General features: G+C 35.6%; 1 protein-coding gene across 26 annotated transcripts in view; it reads right to left on the bottom strand.

Moving 5' to 3' along the window:
• Positions 1 to 16,582, bottom strand: part of BAZ2B (bromodomain adjacent to zinc finger domain 2B) — a 368,528-nt gene that overhangs the window by 161,735 nt on the left and 190,211 nt on the right. Inside the window, exon 1 of one of the 26 annotated variants that reach the window (XM_060177838.1) lies at positions 8,547 to 8,819. The exons of the other annotated variants lie outside the window; for them this stretch is intronic. The gene's annotated coding sequence lies outside the window, so the exon portion shown is untranslated. Of the gene's footprint in view, positions 1 to 8,546; positions 8,820 to 16,582 lie in introns of those variants that run through there. 26 annotated transcript variants of the gene reach the window in all.

The raw sequence follows: 16,582 nt of genomic DNA, 5'->3' as shown, positions 1-16,582 counted from the left end.
CCGCTGCACTACCGCCGGACTCCCAAGAGATAATTCTTTAGTCACACGTTCTCATGCGTAATATATGGGTTTCTTTTCTTTCCTCTTTTTTTTTTTTTTTTTGACTCCAGGGTTATCTCTGGGGTTTCGTGTGTGCACTACAAATCCACTGCTCCTGGAAGCTATTTTGTCTCTTTTGTTGCCCTTGTTGTTCATCGTTGTTATTGCTGTCTTTCTTGACTAGGACACAGAGAAATCGAGAGAGGAGGGGAATATAATTAGGGGGAGACCTGCTTCACCATTTGTGAAGTGAGCTCCCCCCCAGCAGGTGGGGAGCCAAGGGTTAGAACCGGTGTCCTTATGCCGGTCCTTGTGCTTTGCACTATGTGCGTTTAACCTGGTGCGCTACCGTCTGTCCCCCCTTTCTTTTTTATCTTTTAGGAAAAGTATTTTGTATGTACTAAACCCAGAATTCACACTGTCTAATCTTTCATAAACTCTTTCGAACATCTATAGAATGTTAGCATAAAAATTAATGCACTTTGTAGCTGCTGTAAACAATTGGATAGTTCCTCAAAAAGTAAGACAAAAATTATAATAAACCAAGCAACTCTACTGCACATAACCAAAGGCATATAACCAAAGAACTGAAAACAAATAGTTGAACAGATACTTTAAAATCTAAATGTCCATAATCAGTTGAAGAAAAGTATGATATAGGGGCCAGGTGGTAGCACATCTGGTTGAGCGCACCTCACAATACACAAGGACACAGGTTCAAGCCCCTGGTCCCCACCTGCAGGGGGAAAGCTTCACAAGTGGTGAAGCAGTGTTGCAGATGTCTCTCTGTCTCTTTCCCTCTCTATATCCTCCTTCCTCTCGATTTCTGGCTGTTTCTATCAAATAAATAAAGATAATAAAAAAATTTTAAAAATAAAAATGTGATATATACACACATTTTATAGCATATATAATAAATGCATTGGGATAACACTAAGTTGTAAAAGTTAATGATGCATATGGCAACATGAGGTAAACATTGAAAACATCACTATACTTTATCTCTCACAAAGCCTTCCCCCTGCTGGTAGGAACCGGGAGCTCAAACCTGTGACTTTGCACATTGTAACATGTGCACTCAACCAGCAGTGTCACCACCTGGCCCCCCAAAACATCACTATACTAAGTAAAATAAACCTGACATAAAAAAGGACAAACACTATATGACTCCACTTCCAGAAAACATATCTAAAACAGGTAAATTTATATGGAAAGAAAATAGATTCAAGGGGATTGGGTGGTGCCACACCAGGTTAAGTGTACAAAGCACAAAGAGGAGCACGCGGATCCAGGTTTGAGCCACCAGCTCCTCACCTGCTGGGGGTCACTTAACAAGCAGTGAAGCATGTCTGCAGGTATCTATCTTTTTATCTTCTCCTCCCCTCTCAATTTTTCTCAGTCTATCCAATAATGTGGAAAAAATAGCAACCAGCAATAGGAGAGTTGAACGTAGTGCTAGTACTGAGCCCCAGTGATAACATTGGGGGCAAAAAAAAAAAAAAGAGAGAGAGAGAGAGAAAGAAAGAAAGAGAAAAAGAAAATAGATTCATGTTTACAAAGGGAAAATGAAAAATTAGCACTATGGGGCTGGTTGTGGCAAAAATGAGTTGATTATACATTTTACCATGCACAAAGGCCCAAGTTCAAGCCCATCCTCCCTACCTACAAGTTTGCAGATGTCTCTCTTTATCTCTCCCTTTCTATATTCCCCACCCCTCTCAATTTCTCCCTGTTCTAAAAAAAAAAAAAAAAGAAAGAAAGTGGGAAAAAAAGTGGGGGAGAGGGGTAATGAATTTGTAGTGCTGACACTGAGCTCCAGCGATAATTCTGGCAATCAAAAATAAATAAAAATTCCTGCTTAATGATTACAAAGCTTCTACCTAAGGCAATAATGGTGGTGATGGTTGTACAACATTGTGATTATATTTGATATTCATCAACTGAATATGTAAAATGGTTATGATGACAATTTTGATGTTATATATAAAGTGACAATTTAGAAAACTTAGTAATAGGGGTCCAGGTGGTAGCACACCTAGTTAAGTGCACCTATCACCATGCACAAGGACCCTGGTTCAGAGCTCCTGCTCCATACCTGCAGGGGTGAAGTTTCAAGAATGGTGAAGCAGGTCTGCAGTTATCTTTCTTTCTCCCTCTCTATCTCCCCTTCCTTCTAGATTTCTCTCAGTATTGTCAAATAAAAATAAATAAAAATTTTAAAAGGGAAAAAAAAGGCCACTGGGAGTGGTGGATTTGTAGTGCTCGCACCAACCCCCAGTGATAACCTTGGTGGCGATAAAAAATAAAATAATAAAAATTAAAAACTTAGTAATATACCAAAAACAGTGGATCATACACCTTTAGTGGATGATTGTGTGGTATGTGAACTATGTCACAATGATCTGTTAAAAAAAAATTAAGTTTTTTTCTTTAAGAAAAATAACCAAAATTTCAAGCATTAAATAACTTCAAAACAACTAAGGAGTCATTTACTTGATCCTTCTGTTGTCATCTCAGATATTTTAATTACTGTTACTAATTTAATAATTGACTGTTTTGTTTGCAATATATTAATTGCTCAAATTATGAAATCTAGATCCATATTTATTATTGTTTGTACTTTACCAAACAAAGTGAATAGTTCTATAGCTCAAACTGGGGTTGGGGAGATGCCACAGTGGTATACACCAGACTTTAGAACCTGAGGCACCAGAGGTCCCAAATTCAATCATGACACCACCACTAGTCAGAGGTGAGCAGTGTTCTAGTATCTCTCACATTAAAATAAAGTAGCTTTAAGAAGTAGCTCAAATTGTCAAACCAGAAGCCAGAAGCCTTCCACCATTGTCAAATCATCAAAGAATAATTTGATTTTACACTTGCACAAATACATTAAGTAAAAATTTCAACAAGTGCTAAGAGAGCATTCTGGGAAAAAATAATCAGAACGCTCATTCCCCAGACACCCAATTAATAAAGAATATAATAGAATTAATTCAGTACGATTATTAAAAATATATTATAGGATACTTTTAACAGAAAATCGGTTGACCAGTCACTTTCTTTGTCCTGACTAAAATCAAAATACTATTCAAGTAAATAATAAAACAAAAGTAGGCAAGGACTATATAAACATAAGATGTATACTCATATGCTATGTCTAAATAGACTTGCACTTCTAATCCTGAACATAATTAGTAAAGATATGAAATTTCAGAGTTTAATAAGAAAAAAGGATGCTTGAAGAAGAAATGAAATTTTTTCTTAAAATATTCAGTTAATTTTTACAAAGATCTTCAAATGAATTGTACATAAATATTTGCATTATAGTAATGGAAAAGAAGATTCTAGAAAAAGAATTGGGAAGGATATGTACACATATATTTATTTGTTTCTTTAAAAAAAAGAATAAAATTTGAGAAATGTATAAAATAACAAATTGGAATAAACATTTTAGATGTGTGTACATTATTCTTTAGTTGATACAAATATGTAAGATTGATTTAGAATGCTTCTTAAAGTACCCCTTTGAGGGCCGGGCAGTGGTGCACCTGGTTAAGGAACTGCACCAGGACTGGAATTTGAGCACCCCACTCTACCTGCAGTCCAGGTGCAGGTGTCTTACCTTTCTCCCTTTCTGGTTCCCCATCCCCACTCAATTTCTTTCTGTGCTATTGGATGAAGAAAGAAAGAAAAAAGGAATGGAAGGACAAAAGGAAGGAAGGAAGGACAGAAAGAAAGAAAGAAAGAGGGGCCAGGCAGTGGCATACCTGCTAAGTGCTCACATTACAGTGCACAAGGACCCAGGTTCAAGTCCCTGGTCCCCATCTGCAGGTGAAGTAGGCCTGCAGGTGTGTCTCTCTGTCACTTTCCCTATCTCCTCCCCACCCCCGCCTTGATGTCTGGCTGTTTCTATCCAATCAATAAAGATAATGAAATAAATAAATAAATATTGGGAGGGAAGAAGGAAGAAAGAAAAAAGAAAGGAGAGGGAATTGGAGGGAAGTAGAAGTAAAGAAAAGGGAGGAGAGGGAAAAGAAGAGGAAGAAAAAGGGAAAAGGTCCACAGATGTCCTAGTGCTGGCACTGAGGCCCACAGATAACCCTGAAGGCCAAAATAAACAAACAAAAAAGACTACCCTTTTTGACTGGGTCTGTCCAATTCATTCTTCAGCCTCAATTTAAACATTATTTCCTTTAGGAAGACTTTCTACCATTTCCACCCACATGTCTACCAGATACTTTCAAAAATCTAGAACATCTGGGAGTCGCGGTAGTACTGCAGGTTAAGCGCACATGACGCAAAGCGCAAGGACCAATGTAAGGACCCTGGTTCCAGCCCCCAGCTCCCCAGCAGGGGAGTCACTTCACAAGCGGTGAGGCAAGTCTGCAGGTGTCTTTCTCTCCCCCTCTTTGTCTTCCTCTCCTGTCTCCATTTCTTTCTGTCCTATCCAACAACGACGACATCAAATAATAACTACAATAAAACAAGGGCAACAAAAGGGAATAAATAAAATCTAGAACATCCAAAAATCAAACTACTTATTCCTCGTTCCTTTTTTAAAATTTTTGATTATTTTTTAAACTTATTTATCGAATAGAGACAGCCAGAAATCAAGAAGGAAGGGGGAGGGTAGAGAGATAGATAGCTGCAGTCCTGCTTCATGACTTGTGAAGCTGTCACCTGCATATGGGGACAGGGGACTCGAACCTGGGTCCTTGTGCATTGTAACATGTGCACTAAATGAGGTGTGCCACCACTCGGCCCCTGATTCCTCATTCCTATCTCGCACCTGTTCCACTGAAAATATTCCTCATATCTAAATTGATGGCAACACCATCTTTCCATTGTTTTGTCTTCCTCTTTACTCATATCCCACATTCAAGTCATCAGGAAAATGTTTTTAGACGTTAAAAACACATAAAATTTGGGAGTGGGTGTTGGCACACTTTATAGAGAGCACCAGCTACCTATGCACTAGGACTCTGGAGTTCAATGCCTTGGGAACTTGCAGGGGGATAGTTTCCAATGTGGTAAAGCAGTGCTACTAATGACTTTTTCTCTCCATCTACCCTTTCCCTCTAAAGGAAGAAAGGAAGAAGAAAATGAGAGGGGAGAAATATAGAACTTGCCCATTAAAATCTACTACCTTCTACACTTAGAATATTCTAAGTGGGGAGTCGGACGGTAGCACAGCGGGTTAAGCCCAAGTGGTGCGAAGCGCAAGGACCAGTGCATGGATCCCGGTTCCAGCCCCCGGCTCCCCACCTGCAGAGGAGCCGCTTCACAGGCGGTAAAGCAGGTCTACAGGTGTCTCACTTTCTCTCTCCCTCTCGTCTTCCCCTCATCTCTCCATTTCTCTGTCCTATCCAACAATGACGACATCAATAACAACAAAATAATAACTAAAACAACAAAACAAGGGCAACAAAAGGGGGGAAAGCAAAGTAAAAAAATATGTGTCCTAACCTATGGCTTCTCTACAGTCTCTATCAACATAGCAACTGGACTGATCCTTTTAAATCATAAGCTACATTCAATGAAACCCCTGCAATACCTCCTCAATGTCCTAGATGGCCTGTAAAATCCTCTATTACTTCTGCCAACACTTTTTTTCTCCCTTCTTCCTCACTTACACAGGCCTCTGCCCATTGTCCTGAATAAAGTATGCTCTGTGGGCCAAATATGCCTCTGTCTGGAAAGCTCTTTCCAAACATATCCACGTAACTAAATTCTTTGTTCAAATGTCCTTCTGTGTAAATCCTTTCCTATTCTCTACACCAGTAGCTGTAGTGTTTTGTTCCTATAACAACTGTCAGCTATCATCTGTACATAACTTTCTGATTTCCTGCCTCTTTCATTAAATTATAAGTTCCTTAGGAAAGGGTTTTTTGTTTTTTTTTGTTTTTTTTTTTTTTGCTTTACACTATTATTATAGATATTGCCTTACAGTGCCTGATAATTAATAAAAGCTCCATAATTTTTGCTAAAAAAAAGACCATCTAAATCAAAGGTATAATCAACTTTATTATCTCCAAAATATGTACAATGCTTAAAGACATGATACTGAAGACTGAGTTCTGTATTCTGTTAGTGTTTGGGGTCTGGTTCTTACTGGCTATGACACTCAAATTACTCACATTTGTCTTTTTCTTTAAACTAATGTTTTTTTTAATTTTTAGATTATTTTTATTTGATAGAAATGGCCAGATATCAAAGGGAAGGTGAGACAGAGAAGAAGAGAGACAGAGAGACACCTGCTTTACCACTTTTCCCCATGAGACAATGTAAGCAATCTAAAGGAAGAGAAGAATTACTTTTACAAGATCTGTTTTTGTTTAATTCTCTCACTTTAAACTTCTTAACCTTAATGATAATAACATTACTTTTCTTCTAATATAAAAATTGTGAAGGTGGGGACTGGGGGCCAGAACTCGGGACCATGTGCATTGGAACATGTGCACTCAACCAGGTGTGCCACCACCCAGCCCCTCTACATTTTCTACAATAAAAATCAATAACAAAGGGAGTGATGATGATACCTTTACCTGTTGTAATTTTCACAAAGAATGAGATAATAGTGAAGGTATTCAGAACTTGAGATTCTAAGGTATGCCATTCTGACATAGTGACTATTTTGAGTTAAAGGTACTTGAAATACAGAAAATACAAGAAAACACTTTGACACTCCTTCGTTTTTTTAAAAGCAGAAAATGGAATTCTTATATGCGCTTTTATATCAGGAGAAAATTAATATTCTTATCATTACAGTTAAGAAATTAAAAGTGAGAAAATTAAACAAAAATAGATCTTGTTAAAATAATTATTTTCTTCCTTTAGATTTCTTACACTGTCTCATCACTCTTCCATAATTGCCTCTCTTTGTTCAACCAGATACAAGCAGGTCTTATCATTTCTTCCCTTTTATACAGGTTCCCATGTCACATAAAAACCTGTATTAAATAAATTTGTATGTTTTACTTTTGGTGATTTTGTCTTTTACTGGTTTAATTTTCAGGTCCAGCCAAAAAAGAACTCTAAGAGGGTCCAGGCAAAAGTTAGCCTCCCCTAAAGCAGAATTAATCAAATGGTTTGCACATATAAAGCATTCAATAAATGACATCAATTATTTGTTACTACAAATAAAAAAAGTCACTAAGTCCTATTTCAATGAGTTGAGTTAGCTAGAATAATCACTGAACCTAATCTTTAGAATCTCCTTAGAATAAACAATCATATTCAAAATTACTTGAAATAGCTTGCATAAGCATTTTGTAAAAGAAAGTACTTTAACTCACTCAACAACGACAGCATTCTATTTATATCATCTCAGAATATTTTTAAATATTTCTAGATGTTAGGCTCCATAATTAACTTCAGTAGATGTCTTCAATGTTTAATAATTTCATATGTTTTCTTTTATATTGGCAGAACACCTATCACTAGAGTTAAAAAATTAAACATTTTACTATTTAGGTGAACTATACTTACTGGCTTATAAAAATAAACACGCATTCTTCCTTCTAACTTGGATAATCTCACTTTCAGAAATAAAACTTTAGAGAATTTTTTAATAATTTAGGTATTTTTATAACTCTTTTGCTAAATAACCTCTAAGCTTTCCACTTCACATCTAAGTCATGTACCCAACAATATTTATTATCTTTGGTAATATTATATCAAAGTCTCCAAAGGAATAGCAGCTACACTCAAATTAAGGAAACAATGCTATAGTTTTTATTTTAAAACTTATTTTTAATTATTTCATGATAGGAATTTTTCTAGTATTCTTCCATCTAATGTGACTCCTATTCTATCTTTAAGAGTCAATTCTGCATTTTACAAAATATTTGTAAAAATTCTTTCTTTTAGCTTGTACTATCATAAATAAATAAACATACACATTTTACTTTGCACTCACATGAACAGCAGGCAAGAAAACTGAGGGAAGCAGTTTAAATGATTGTCCCAAGACCACAGATGGAGAGTCTGCCAGCTTTAGGATTAAAACTAAGAAGCTCATTATTCCCTTCTTATATTCTGAGTACTTAATATTGTTTTTTATATATAGCACAAATATCTCTTAACTAATTTTAGAACAATAATTCAATTCAAAAATTAAAACCATATAAACATATGACATGTAAATATACCCATTTTGATGTATTAAAAATAAAATTAGCTTGTCCAAGTATTCCATAAAAATTTGAGTTACTACAGAATTTATTTTTAAATATTTACTTAAAGTACTAAAAAGTGAAAACTTAATATAACATCATTTCAATCACTTTTTAAAATTCTTGTTTCTCTAAAATAAAGAATATGAGCTATAAAAAAAAATCTTAAAACTTAAAACAGTAGTTTCTACTCTAATTGAAAACTTCAACTTCAGCATATATTTGTAACAGATTTATTTATAACAAGACAAGGGCAAAAAGTAAAGAAAATGCCAAATACTCTTGAGTTTACAGGAGAAAACGACATACAGTATAACATTAACAGCTTACTGTGGAGAGTGGGTTTAATCAGGAAGTAGCCATTATCCTTTCGATTCAGAGCAGTGACAGCACTCCAAAACAACAAGCCAAGCCGTGCTATTTTTCAGTTAAAAGGCAGCAAAGAATACCTACTATTGTGTCCTAGCTTAACTGACCCCAAAGGTCACCATATGTCTTTTATCAAAAGCTTTCATGAAAACATAATCCAAGTAAGCATTTACAATGCTCTGTTTGTTGAAACACCTAAAATCTACCTAACACAACCTCTCTCCCTCTCAGTTACTCACAAAACATGGCTGTCTTATTCAGAGATTAGCAATTATTGTAATGAGATACTGTCGGAGAGGGTCAAATAGTACTTCCTGCAGTTTACACATCTTGATTTCCTGGTAAACAAACTAAAAGGCAGGTGGAGCACTTAGATCACCAATAAACGTGAATGCTCACGTGACAAAACTAAGCCAGGTAAGGTTGTTATCTCAAGTACTCATTCTCTTCTTAATTTTATCAACGTCAAAACAGACAATAAAGAGGTCTGCTTCTCTTCCTTTTTAAAAGGAGAGCTCATTCCTGACGTGAATAGGTTTACCATTTATAATAAGGATTGCTTGGGAAAACAAATTTGATTAAGCAAGCTTTAAATTGTTCTTCTGGCAAGCAAATTGTAAAATCAAGGCAAAAGAATAAATAATTGACTGTACAAGAATTTGCTAAATAGAAAACTTTAAATTTCCACTAATCATAAAAGTACATAAAAGAAGTTTCTGAGTTATATTTAAGACCAAAATTAAGTATGTAGTCAAGTAGTAAAGCAAATAAGACTATATAACTATGTGGTCATCTGAAAATAAAGATTCTATTTATATGAATCAAAAGCTCGCAATATATGAAACTACCTTACATAGTTTTAAATTCCTATTATTTCAAATAGAAAACTAAAAATATTTGTGTTTGAAAATAGCATTGTTAACTTGAAGACTGTTTCCTTGTCCTTAGTTTTCCCCCTCAACTACTGTTTTCTCATTCTCTGAAATTTCTAGTATAGTTGAAGGTTGCTACAACCAAAAACACTACCCAAATGATAAACTTTAGAAATAATTCATTTTTTAAACTTGAAAAAAACAGCATTTTTCTTTAAAATACTGAATATACTAATGCCACATATCTATGTCCTAAATATTATGAATAACTTAATAATTAAATTATTCTTACTCTAATGCAGAGAACTCAAGTCCCCTTTTATAACAATGCAATAATATCAAGACATTTACATTAGGTTAGTTTTAACAAGTTTATATTTATTAAATTTTCACAATAAAATTCTAATTTACTTACAGAAAATAAAATGACAATAAAATTGATAACAAAAAGAACATTCAAGCTTGTAATGAGACAATGGTCTCATTAGAAAGATGTATTCATTACTGAACATTATACTCAAGTTGCTAACCATTTATTTTATTACAACACACAAAATAGCAAGTTTTCATAGAACTGTGAGTTTCAGTTATCTGGTGAATTTCTGGATCAGATTAATTATTTCCAGTGTTCTACAACGTAAACTATCTTATTTCCTTTACAGAAAATATAAGATATATTTTCTACCCACTAGAAACTTAAGTATGTAAATTATATCCCCTTTTTAAAAAGGCAAAAAAAAAGGTAAAGCTTAATTAAAAATTTTAATTTAAGGGCTCTAGAGATAGCATAATGGTTATGAAAATACTTTCATATCTCAGGCTATAAAACCCCAGGATCAATCCCTGGCACTACCACAAGTTTGAGCTGAACAGTTCTCTGGTTAAAATAAAAATTAGACCTAGTATAATTTAAATTAATGTTTCAGTTATTTCATAGATATATGACTACTGTAGTTAGTTGCTCAGAAAGGGGCAACCTTGAAGGATAATTAAATAAAATTATAGCAGTATAGAAAAATTCTAATTTTTGTTTATTTATTTAACTCAAGGTACTTTTGTCAAAAGTAAGCAGGTCCTGATAACTTGTGTAGTCAAAACACCTCAGAAAGGATTCTCCTGTGCTCGGAACAATCTCAGAAGCTAAAGAGGACACTAGTCCTCCATGATTTAAGAAATACATGCAGCAGTGTGAGAGATGGTACAGTAGATAAAGCACTGGACTCTCACATATCAGGTCCTGAGTTCAATTCCTTCCACTGCATATTCCACATTGATGCTCTAGTTCTGTCTCTTGTCCTCTCTCTTGTAAATAGGTTAAATAAAACTTAACAAGGTGGTTTGCAGTGGTATGCCCTATTAAGTGTACATTACCATGCTCAAGGACCCTGGTTTGAGCCCCTCTCCCCACAAGCAGCAAAAAAGGTCAGCAGGTATCTTTCTTGCTCCCTCTCTCTCCCCCTCCTCTTTCAATTTTTCTGTCCTGTCAAATAAAAAGGGGAAAAAATGGGGGGTGGGGAGTAGAAATAAAACCAAAACTGAATAAATGGCTAGGGAGAGCAGTGGATTCATAGTCCCAGCACCGAGCCCTATAGATAAATCTGGTGGCAATAAAATAAAAAATTAAATTAACATGCAAAATAAAGAAGGGAAGGCAGAACAGAGGAAATGAAGAGGAAGAAAGGCTCCTACGTTTGCTTGGTAGGAATAACTAAGCTTTACACATGTATCTGTTATTTGATTTTTAAATAATTTAAGAAGACCTACAGAAATATAATTAGGACAGAATGCCTTTAAAATAAAAGTTAAAAGGGGCAGACAGTTGCACACCTGATAGAACATACAAGTCATATTGGACAAGGACCCGGGTTCAATCCCACTGTCCCCACCTGCAAGAGGAACACTTCATGAGTTTGAAGTAGTACTGTAAGTGTCTGTTTTTCCCTCCCCATCTCTATTTCCACATTCTCTTTCAGTTTCTCTCTATCTCTATTTAAAAAAAATTTTTGAGGTGGTCTGGGAGGTGGTGCAGTGGATAAAGCATTGTACTCTCAAGCATGAAGTCCTGAGTTCAATCCCCGGCAGCACATGTACCAGAGTGATGTCTGGTTCCTTCTCTCTCTCCCCCTATCTTTTTCATTAATAAATAAATAAATAAAATAATTTGTTTAAAAAAATTGAGTAAGTAAGTTTTACATAAACAAAAGTTAATTATAAGTACAAGGAAAAAATAGGAGGAAGATAGAAAAATGAAAGACATGGTGAAATTAAAACACAAAAACACCTATTACTGAGGTCTTATACAAGACCGGCAAAATAAATCACCTGGTTAGTATGCCTGCTTTGCCATGCACACCACTCAGGTTCTAGCTCTTCCCTCAATATATTGGAAGAAGTGTCTGTGTTGTGTTGTTTTTCCTTTTGTCTGTCATTATTCCTGTCTCTCCATCTGAAAAATGTCCAACTGGAAAGGTGAAACCAATTAAAAACAATAAATAAATAAGGTTGTGTATAATTCTAAAGTGTGGCTGGTTCAGCCCTAAGCTTCTTAGCAGTAAAAGTAAAACTGAAACAAAATCAAATGTAAAAATTCTCATTCTCTATAAGATATATTAAAAACAAAAAACCAAGTATCAAGACATTTCTTAGTACTCAGATTGAGAAAAAATGTCTTATACTTTTTAATAATGCAACACTGGACAACACCATTTTTTTCTATTTTTTCAACACTAAGTAAACGCCACATGAAATTTTTCTTTTCATTTTCCTCAGTGAAAGCTGAAATCACAACATTATGAAAAGATACTCCAAAAACAAACTATCAGACTAGGAAGTATGCAGTTTATCTAATCTTGCATTTTTAGACAAACACAAACAAGCTAAGGAATTTTTTCTTTTACACCCCCTTCTTAATTTTATTTATATAGAATACAGAGAAAAATGAGAGAGATGGGGGAGATAGGGAAAGAGAGAGGAAAAGACAACTTTAGCATTGCTTCACCACTTGTGAAGCTTTCTCCCTTGCAGGTGGGCAATGAGGGATTGAGTTAAATCCTTTTGCATTATAACATGTCCATTTTTCATGTCCCAACCTCAGATTGCATTATCTGAATTCAGGGTTGCTACTAGGCAAAAAAAAAGGGGGGGACAAACAATAACTATGAATTGGGGTCAGATTCATAGTTGGGAAAGATTTTTAGAAAGGGATCTGTTTGTTTTTGTCATTATTGGGGTTTCACCACTCTGGAATGACTTCTTCAAGTAGAAAGAGGGAGACAGGGTCAGATAAAGGAAGAGACAACACAACACTGAAGCTTCTATCTATGAAGTGGGGACTGAACTCAAGAAAGGGTCCTGCACAAAGCTAAACAGGTGTAATAGCCAACTAAGTTATGGGTTGTCAGAAAAGTCATGATACATATTCCATAGAAAAAGATACATGATGACTTTCCTGACAACTCAATATTTTGTGGGCCTAGAACTACTCTTTAAAAAAATTTTTTTTTAATTTACTAATGAGAAAGAAGAGAAAGAGCTAGACATCACCCTGGTACATGTGCTGGTGGGGACTGAACTCGGGACCTCTTACTTGAGAGTCCACTGCTTTATCCACTGTGCCACCTCACGGACCACCAGAACCACTCATTTTAATCTAATGCTCTCTTCTTTGTTGGTGGTTTTTTTTTCCCCCTTTTGTTGCCCTTGTTGTTTTTTATTGTTGTTGTAGTTGTTGTTATTGATATCATCATTGTTAGATAGGACAGAGAGAAATGGAGAGAGGAGGGGAAGGCAGAGAGGGGAGAGAAAGACACCTGCAGACCTGCTTGAACCGGGATCCTTATGACAGTCCTTGCTCTTCACACTACTTGCACTTAACCCTCTCTGTGTTACTGCCCAACTCCCGTTGGTGGTCTTTGATGTTTATTAACAATTAACAACTTGGGAACACACACACACAAAAAATATTTTATTCTTCCTCATCTTAATAAGGCAGAGTTCCCTGATTCATATATTCCCATAAGCATGTACCAGTTTAAATTAATTTTAGAATATGTACCTTTACTTTTGCAGCACTCAAGTCTTATGTTAAGAGGGAGGGTTAAATTAATACAAAGAGGCTTTCTTTTTTTTTTAATTTCTTTATTGGGGAATTAATGTTAGAAAGAGGCTTTCTAATCTCCATTTTACAATACAACAAAAAATAAGGCCAACAATGATAGCAGTACAATATACCATCTTTAAACTGAATGCTATTATAATTTAACAGTGCTTTATTTTTTTAAATTTTTATATTTATTCATTTATTTTCCCTTTTGTTGCCCTTGTTTTTTATTGTTGTTGTAGTTATTGTTGTTGTTAATTGATGTTGTCATTGGATACGACAGAGAGAAAAAGAGAGGAGGGGAAGACAGAGAGGGAGAGAAAGACACCTACAGACCTACTTCACTATTTGTGAAGCGACTCCCTGCAGGTGGGGAGCCTGGGGCTCAAACCAGGATCTTTATGCCAGTCCTTGCACTTTGCACCATGTGTGCTTAACCCGCTGCACTACTGCCCAATTCCCTAAATTTGATTTTTATATGCGGTAAATGGGTAGCAGCAAACCACGTCTTCCACTGTATTGGCTGGTCACTATTCTGATTCCCAAAGATGTCAAGCTAATGTCCCGCCTCCAATATTATGCTGTTTTCCATTACCCTCCAATCTCATTACAACTTGAGATCTCATTAGTTTCAGGAAACTCCTCTCTCTCAGAGCCTATTTGAGCCCTTAAAAACTTCTTTCTGGAGTCTGCAGAGAGTACCGCCCCAACACTTCATCTGCACTATTCCAACATTTAGGTCCATGATTGTTCAACAATTTGTTTGGCTTTGTATGTTAACTCTCTTTTCAGCCACCAAGTTCTGGATGCCAGCATGATGCTGACAAGACTTCCCTGGACTGACCCCACCAATGTGTCCTAGAGCCCCGCTTCCCCAGAGTCCCTTTTCCTACTAGGGAAAGAGAGAGGCAGACTGGGAGTATGAATCCACCAATCAATGCCCATGTTCAGCAGGTAAGCAATTAACAGAAGCCAGACCTTCCACCTTCTACAACCCACAATGACCCTGGGTCCATACTCCCAGAGGGACAGAGAATGAATGGGAAAGCTATCAGGGGAGAGGATGGGATATGAAGATTAGGTGGTGGGTGTTGTGGTATGGCCCCTGCTAGTTTCGAGGGCCCTCTTCTCCCCACCCCCAGAACCCCTACAGACTTCCAGAGTTCTTGCCACAGCTGCCCGAGGAGAAGGATGCAGGACAGATCTGTGTGGTGATTAGTTTGGGGAGTCCCTCTCTGCCGCAGGAGCAGCAAGCAGAAAGACAGGAGAGCACATGTTTGCCTGCTCGTGAATAAAGATTAAACTGCTTTCTTAAAGATTAAACTGCGTTCTTAGCCACGTGTCTCTGGTCGTCTCTGTTACCCGCCTGTGAAGCCAGCCCGGTTAAAACAACATGTGGGAATTGTGTGGAGTTGTACCCCTCCTATCCTATGGTTTTGTTAATGTCTCCTTTCTTAAATAAATAAAATTTAAAAAAATTTTTAAAAAACCTTCTTTCTCTGCATGATTTAGTACTATGTTACTCCCTTGTTTTAGGGATCTAACTTATACTGTATTTCACAATTATTGGTTTTATATTCACATTATGAATGATAAAATGTAAAAATTTTAAGTACAAATCAATTAAATACAATGCATTAATAAACTACTGAACATAGTACTAATTGCTTGTGTTTTTCCAACATAACTAAGATATTTATTAGGACTGCATTAACTGAGCAAGAAGAGCAATATTTACCACATAACTACATTTCTATATGGTAGACAACTTACACATATTAAATCAATTTTTGATCTTTTCTACTTCTAAACTTGTCAAAAAAATTGTTTATATACTTTTAAGAACACTATGAAAGACCAAATAGGTTTTATAAATTGTCAGAACTCAAAAGAACAATTTTGTCCAATGCAGTTTGATCCATATTTAATTCATATTTAACCCAAAGAATCATGCAGCCTATTCACTTCAACATATGACTTTTGCTAATTCAAAAAAAAAAAAAGTGGTGTTAAGAGCTGGCAAAATAGCTCATTTGGATAATATGCTGCTTTGGCATGTGTGAAACCTAGTTTTTAGTCTCATTATATTGAAGGAAATTTTGGTGCTGATCTATCTATCTATATCTATCTATCTACTTATCTATCTACTTATCTTTCTTTCTATCTAGCTTATTATCACCTATCTATCTGTGTCTCTATCATTCTCTCTCTTAAAGTGACAATATTTAGGTTTGGCATAAGTATTCATTTTTCCTAAAATAAGAAACAGAAAACACCCCTACTATTAAAAAATGTTAGAGGGTTAGCCAGATATCTCATCTGCATAGTGTGCCTACTTTGTCACATTCAAGACCCAGGCTTCAGTCAGGCTCCCACTACACTGGGGGAAACTTCTTTGGTGCTGTGGTATCTCTCCAACTCTCTTTGTGTCTTTCTGCTTCTTTAATTCTCTATCTGAAAAAGCCAGCTCCAAGCATGAAGCCCTAGTAAGGACAATTTTGAAAAATGTTAGAAAGCATATGCCTATTAACTGAACAGGGGAAATAGCATAGTAATTATGCAAATATACTTTAATGTCTCAGGTTTCAAAGCCGCAGGTCCAATCCCATGTATCATCATAAGCAATAGCTAAACACTGCTCTGGTGAGAATTAAATAAATAAATGAATAAATAAACATTCATATTAATTATCATTTTAAATCAATCAAGACTATTATGTTCTCCTAAAAATATACAAGAGAACTTAGTTACATTATTAATCACTATAAAATTGTTCCCTTCAGATAACATATGAAACATATGTAAATTGTAAAGCTACTGAACAAATTTAACAAAAGCTTCGTTTTTTTCTTGTCCAACAAAAAGAAAGCATTAACCAAGGGGAATTACAAATGTATATATTTTCATTTTTGTAATGTATCAGATACACACAGAGACCATGAGAATACAATATTCATTTTGCTGCAGAAGAACAGACATTGCATAACAATGAGATTTGCTAATGAAATCAACCATCAACCTGGAAT

Source organism: Erinaceus europaeus, chromosome 18 (assembly GCF_950295315.1).
Source record: "Erinaceus europaeus chromosome 18, mEriEur2.1, whole genome shotgun sequence".
NCBI classification, from domain to species: domain Eukaryota; kingdom Metazoa; phylum Chordata; class Mammalia; order Eulipotyphla; family Erinaceidae; genus Erinaceus; species Erinaceus europaeus.
The sequence above is the reverse complement of the archived record's forward strand: the minus strand, read 5'-3'. Positions and strand labels throughout refer to the sequence as shown.